The 6,490-nt window shown below is 40.2% G+C and overlaps 1 long non-coding RNA gene across 1 annotated transcript; it reads right to left on the bottom strand.

Annotated features, from left to right (window-relative positions):
• Positions 1–4,746: 4,746 nt before the first annotated feature.
• On the bottom strand, positions 4,747–6,398 carry LOC113966523. Its single transcript, XR_003533861.1, has 2 exons — positions 5,779–6,398; positions 4,747–5,569 (listed from the first exon to the last, which is right to left on the bottom strand). It is a non-coding gene; the product is annotated as an uncharacterized LOC113966523 (long non-coding RNA).
• Positions 6,399–6,490: the final 92 nt, after the last annotated feature.

Genomic DNA, 6,490 nt, shown 5'->3' with positions numbered 1-6,490 from the left:
TGGTGGACCAGGCTACTCACTGCTTTACCAGTTCTGTGACCCACAAACTGTATCAGTTATTTTTTACTTTCAGATCCAGGTTGAAATGCTGCATTGCATCTGACCTACACTAACTTGAAAAGCATCATTGAGTGCAACTTTTTATTAGCTTGTTTTTGAGACTTGCAGGCTAGGCATTTCTTAATCCTCTTAGTATGTGATTATGTACAGTAAATCTTTCTGACTTATGGTGCTAGGTCAATGCCTTATAAAAATTTAAGTATGTTGCACCTATGCAGTCCCCTTTGTTAAACCAAATGTATAATGATGGCATCTAAGAATGAAATTAGGGTTTGGGTTTTTTCTTTTCTTATTTTACCACAAAATCTCTTATTTCATAAAATCCTTGGGTTATAAACTTTATTTTTTCATCCACTAATTCTTCATCTCAACAGCTTTTCCATAATTTTAACATTGAGTCATTTCATTTGCCTTTTGGGAATACTGCCATGAGTGTCTTAAGGTATTTCTCTAATATCCCAACTTTAATTAAAATGAGAATCAATGGGCTAGAGAGCTTGTTAGTGAACGCCTTTAGGACTCCTGTTTCTTTGCTGACTTCAAAATGCATATCCCTAGTAGATGTTGTCTCATCTCCTACTTTAATACTAAGGTACTAGATAGAAGTTGCTATTTTCATTTGACTGCCACATCCTATTCCTTTCTTTATATTTGTTGACTGATTTCCGCTATTCTGTGTCACTGGCATTTTTACCATTTTCATCTAGCATGGATCAGTACTATTAGTAAGATTTCTTTGTTAATTTAAAAGAGAAAAACAAACCCTTTCCTATTACCACTAGTTTTGCTAGCCACAAAGTTTTACTTATTTTATAATGTCTAACTTGTGTCAGTTGCTGTCTGGCCTTCATCTTTTCCATCTGTTGTGTTTCAGTTTGATTTTCTTTACATTATTTCTTGCTCACAGACTTTCTCACTGAACCCAGGATGAGCTTTTATCAAAAGGTTTCCTCTTTTTCATTGTGAAATTAGGGCCTTTTGGCCACATGGTAGATTTTCCTCACAGGAGAGTTTAATTCACATTTCTCTGCCTTATTTCTTTTTTTTTTTTTTATGGACAACTCAGTTTATAGTTTTGCTCACCCTGGAAGTTAGCACAGACTTCGCACAGGTTTATTACTACTTGTGGCTTTCTTCTCCATGTCCATATTCCATATGAACAGGACAAAACTGCCAGTTTCAGTCAAGTTACCTCATCTCATATGCATCACCTTGAAGTCTGAAAAATTGACTTGGCTTGGGTGCAGTGTCTTGTATTAAGTTGGGAAGGTTTTAAAAGTCGGAATTATACTTTGCCGACTGGTTCAATTCCCGGGGGAATGGCTCACAAGTTAAAATTCCTTGCAGACATTTTTTGTTTTATATGTTAAAGGTGCTTGAAATTGCCTTTCCGGGCCCCTGGTTTGCTGTGTTGTTTTCTAATGTCTGCTATCCTTCCCCTTCTCGGAATCTGCTACCTAGCATGGGGATCCATATGTATTTAAGGCTGTACAATTCCTGTGTTACCAGTCATTTCAAAGGTATTATTCCTTGTGTGTTTGCAGCTTGCTGCTGTACCTATAGCTTTTACTGTTGCTCAGTATGAACCTAATTATTTCTTACTAAGGGACTTCCCATTGAGTTTCAGAAATGCCACTTTATTCCAGGCCTCTTTTTTTCTTATCAATGAGAATGTCCTATTTCTCTGTTTACCCTGAGTCCTGTTGCTGATGTGGAAATAATTGGAGATACCTTACTTTCATTATCTTTGTCACTTACTTGAGTTTGGATTAGGTCTTTGGATTCCCAAGGTTGTTTAACATTGTCAAAGTGCTTCAGGTGGTTTAAAAAGGAGAGTTGCTACCTGCAAGACGCAAAATCTAACAACTTGTACAAAATCCTTCCCTGTTGAGATGCAGCCTGAGGTTCTGCAGCTTTTCAGCTTTGTGCACTCAAGCCAACAATGGTTCGACTATTTACCTCCCACTCACAAGTGGAAGATTCTCTTAACAAGATCCCCTGGTCCTTCCTCTTCAGCTCCCTGAATTCTTTGACCCTGTATTTTCATTGTGATGCCAATCCATTTGTTTCTGTATGTCTTATCCAAGAAGACTTGACAATGACTCTGGAGTTCTGTGTTAGGTTGCATCTTGTGTCTTTGCTGGAAGGCAGTAGCACTTTTTCTTCTTGTCCTTTTCTGAGCTGATTGTCTGTTCTTAGCTGGATTTTACAAATTATCATTGCTTTAAAAGGAAACATCATGTAGGCTGGAAATCATTTAGAAAAGTCACCCACAAACAGTAACTGAATCTTAGCTGTGACTAATGATAGTATTGCTGGTCTATAATTTGGTTAAATCTTCAAGAAAGATTTAAGACTTTCATAATTTAAAGCCTTATGGTTAATCAACCATATCCCTTATTAGAGTTTTTTTGTTGATTATCACTGCCATTAAAACTGCCATTCTGTTTTACTACTATATTCTTTTTTAATCCATAGGGTCTTGTTATTCCTTTGTTCAGTACATTAAAGTCTTCTTCTATAAGAAGTCTTTCTTCTTCTGTAATGAATTATAGACCATGATCATGTCACTGGATTCATTCTTCCAAACAGCTAAATTAAATTGAGCTGGTTTAGGTGTCTCACATTAAGGCTTGGCTCCATCATGTATTTCTTATCTGTTGCCTTTCTTTTCCCTTTCAGTTACCAGGCTGTGTAGTGTTCACTTCAAGTCTTGCTACATTAGACCTAGATGGTTATCTTGAGTCACCAAACTTACAATGCCATACAAGGATGTCTAGTTCTTTTAATGAGATCTTTTTGTTTAAATTCAAACAAAGAGCATTATGCTTCTTTTCTTAACTGAGTGCAACCCCTATCAATTACACTGTGATTTTGCCACGTCAGTGTTAGGTTAACTGCCTTACAGCAACCTGGATGAGCCCATTTGCTTTTCAAATACTTTTAAAGTATTTGCTGGTCTTCTGGAACACATTCAGAGCTTCAAAGTTGTTTGGAAAAGAAAGCCCATTGCTTCCATCTGCTTGCCAGATACTTCTTTTCAAATTACAGATTGTCAGTTTCTAGCTATGCAACTTTTTGGATGTTTTATTTAATGGGTAGAACTAAACATCTTCCTAAATCTCATTGGCAATAGGTAATATTTAATTACCTCACAGATATGTCTACATCATCCAACTTTCTTCCTAATATAGAATATAATTATGAGATTCTGCCTGTCTTCTATATTTTTATTGATTATTTTATCATCTTTATATCAACTAAAGGATATATATCATGTTTAGGATTTTCTTCTAATATTTTGCAGGTAATGTACCTGAAAGCTGCCCAAGTTTACTAGTACAGTTTCAGAACATAGAATGAAATTGCTCTGTACACTTTCTTAACTACAAGATAGGTACCTGTTCAATCGTCATTTCAGGTACAACAGATAAAATTTGTGTGCATGGTTTCTTGTTTCTGTGTAGTAGAACACCAAAGTACTAGAGAGATGTAGTAACTTGGTCCAACAAACATTTCGATTTCATGTAGTGTCTGTGTAATGAATGAAAAAAAAATGGAAGAAAAGAAATCGTGACACCAAAGAACTAGAGTCTATGCCTAGTTTTGCTGCTGAATTAGGATATGTTATTGAAACATGGATACAGGTATAATCTGTGGCCTTTGGCATACTCTTTCATTTGTAAAGCTGATTAACCACCTTGTGGGCAAGTGCTGCAGATCAATCCTTTGCTATTTGTGAGAATGAAGTGTGGGTACATCCAGTGTTTCCTGAAGACAGGAAATGGAGAGCAGGGACCTCTGAACTGAGAATGTTAAAGAGTGAGAAGAGCCGAATGTACCTCGACAGCAAAAAGGGAACCAAATAACAAGAGTGTGAAGCTATAGGCCCTCCTGTTGGGTTATGCATAAGGATCCCTCTCAAGCACTGGCCTTCACCTCCTAGTCCTTGGACAACGTTTAAGAGGTCTCTAAGGTAACTGAAAAGCTGGAGGCTTGAATTTGGTATGCAGATGTTTACATTTCCAAGGGAAAACACAGGCATCTGTAGATCAATAAAGGTTGAGAACCACTGCTGCAGACTGCTTCCGTAGGCCGCTCAGCTCCCCGGTGTGAGGTGCGCAGGCCTTCTGGGCAGCACGCCTGCCCATCCCACAGGCCCTCCCTCCATCCAACCAGGAGGAGGTACCTGTGGGTTTAACAACAGGATGTAATTGTGGTAGCAAACTGGGTTGAGGGGGAGGAGTGTGATAACCACCAGGGTTAGCGTCTGTGGCTTTGTTACTACAGCAGCATCAGTGAATGAGGCTGGGTGAGGGTTAGACATAAATAGCCGTGGACCTCTGGAGCGTATTTCAGTGGGGGAAGCACCTTCTTGTAAAATCATCTGTGCCCCTGCCAGGACTCTGACTTGCAGAAGTGTTTACTGTAAAAAATATTACACCCCTGGCCAATAACTACCGTGGTAACACTCCCTCTGCAGGTGAAGATGCTTCTGGAACCCTGAGCGATGCACTTCTCTATGCTTTGACTTTCTAAAGAAAGCAAAAATAGCAAATTTTCTAGATTCAGAACTCAGGAACTAGTTTGTGCTGGATTGCTATTTTCTACTGCTGTGAGACCACCCAGGCACACAAAACTGCCTCTCCCCTTTGTTTTCCAACTTCACAGTGGCAGTTCATGAAGTTAAAGACACGTATGTACATTTTACTAAGATTTACCATTTAGATTTTCGGCAGGTGTCTCCTCCTTTCCTTGTAGTTTGTATCTGCAGTGGCAAGAAGTCCAGAGGGAGCTTGTCTCTCCACTTCAGTGGTCTAGTATTTTGACACATTCCTAGCCTTGGCTTGGAGGGTAAGATGGATTCCCAGGTGGTCTCTTAACCAAATTAGTGATGTCTGAGAATGTCTAATTTTTAACATCAGCTCCATTCAGCCTGGTAGCCCCAGGCAGGATGCATTTGGGGTATTCTGGTTTAGTACTGAGACATGGTATAGGGAGCAGGTTTTTTTTTTTTATGTAACAGCCACATCCTTCCCCTTAATTAACAGTGTAAGGCAATTTATACAAGAATTTTGAAGTACTTTAGAGTGAGGCTTAACAATAATGTTCAGCTAACTGAAGCCAGCTGCTTCATATGAGAACTGAAAAGACTGAGAAATGTGTTTTGAATAATTAAAAATATGTCATAAATAACTTAAATGACTGTAGGAATAGGAATGGAAAACACCATCTTCAGAACACAGAGGATCTCTGAATTAACCAAATAGTTTAACAACAAGAGGGTTGATAGTTCAAACAGCTGCAATTCATTTATATAACGGCTCCTCAGTCTTGCAGTGGAGGCTGCTGGAAGACTTAATCCCAGTATATCCATATAAATAAAGGCAGAGTGTCTTGGAAGATCTTTGGGAGGAAAGAGAAAAAAACCCAAATTTAGTCACTTCTCCTCATGGCCAGAATGTGGGAGCACTCAGTCCTGAGCAGTGACTGTCATTGTACAGACTGTCTGGAAAAAAAATGGTGGCAGTGAGTACCCAGCAGAAAGGTGGATGAAATGTAATATTTGCCAAACAAAACCAGTGCCTCCTAAACTGTATAGGATGCTAGATTAACGCTGACCTCTTCGAACATCAATCCTGCATATCCTAGACCCTGAGGATCAAAAGAAGTATGATAATTTTGTCTCAGTTCCTTCATAATCACACATGACCTCACCCTCTTAACCCAGCACAATGCCACACTGTGCATGTAGCAAAGGACAGCGGGGGAAGCTCCTGAACTCCATGGCATGAGGATCTCTAACCCAGAAGTGATTTGTGGTGTGTGGTCACTAAGGTGGTACTGGCAAGAGGAAGGAAAAGAGAAAACGGTCTTAACTTCATTCCATTCTTTAGCTGTGTTGTACCATAATCCTTTCACAGCAAAGACTGTCTCATAAATGAGACAGCAGCAGCTACTCCTCACTGGAGAATTCCATGGTGAATGGAAACCAATAGTAACACATCAACAGCACTTCCGCGCTCAGAGTACAGGATGGGTAAGGTTGGGAGGGGCCACAGTGGCTCATCTGGTCCAACCTCCCTGCTCAAGCAGGGTCATCCAGAGCACATGGAACAGGATTGCGTCCAGCCGGTTCTGGAATATCTCCAGTGAGGGAAACTCCACAACCTCCCTGGGCAATCTGTTCCAATGCTCGGTCACTGCACAGTAAGTTCTTCCTCATGTTCAGGTGGAACCTCCTATGCAACAGTTTCTGCCCTTTGCCTCTTGTCCTATTGCTCGGCACCACTGAAAAGAGCCTGCGTCCATCCTCTCCCCCTCCCTTCCCCCCTGCTCCGCTTTAGGTATTTATACACATTGATGAGGTCCCCTCCCAGTCGCCTCTTCTCAAGGCTGAACAGGCGCAGCTCCCTCATCCTTTCCCCGC

Source organism: Neopelma chrysocephalum, unplaced genomic scaffold (genome assembly GCF_003984885.1).
Source record: "Neopelma chrysocephalum unplaced genomic scaffold, ASM398488v2 Primary Assembly neopelma1_60, whole genome shotgun sequence".
NCBI lineage: Eukaryota > Metazoa > Chordata > Aves > Passeriformes > Pipridae > Neopelma > Neopelma chrysocephalum.
Note: the sequence above shows the minus strand (reverse complement) of the source record. Positions and strands in the feature narration are given on the sequence as shown.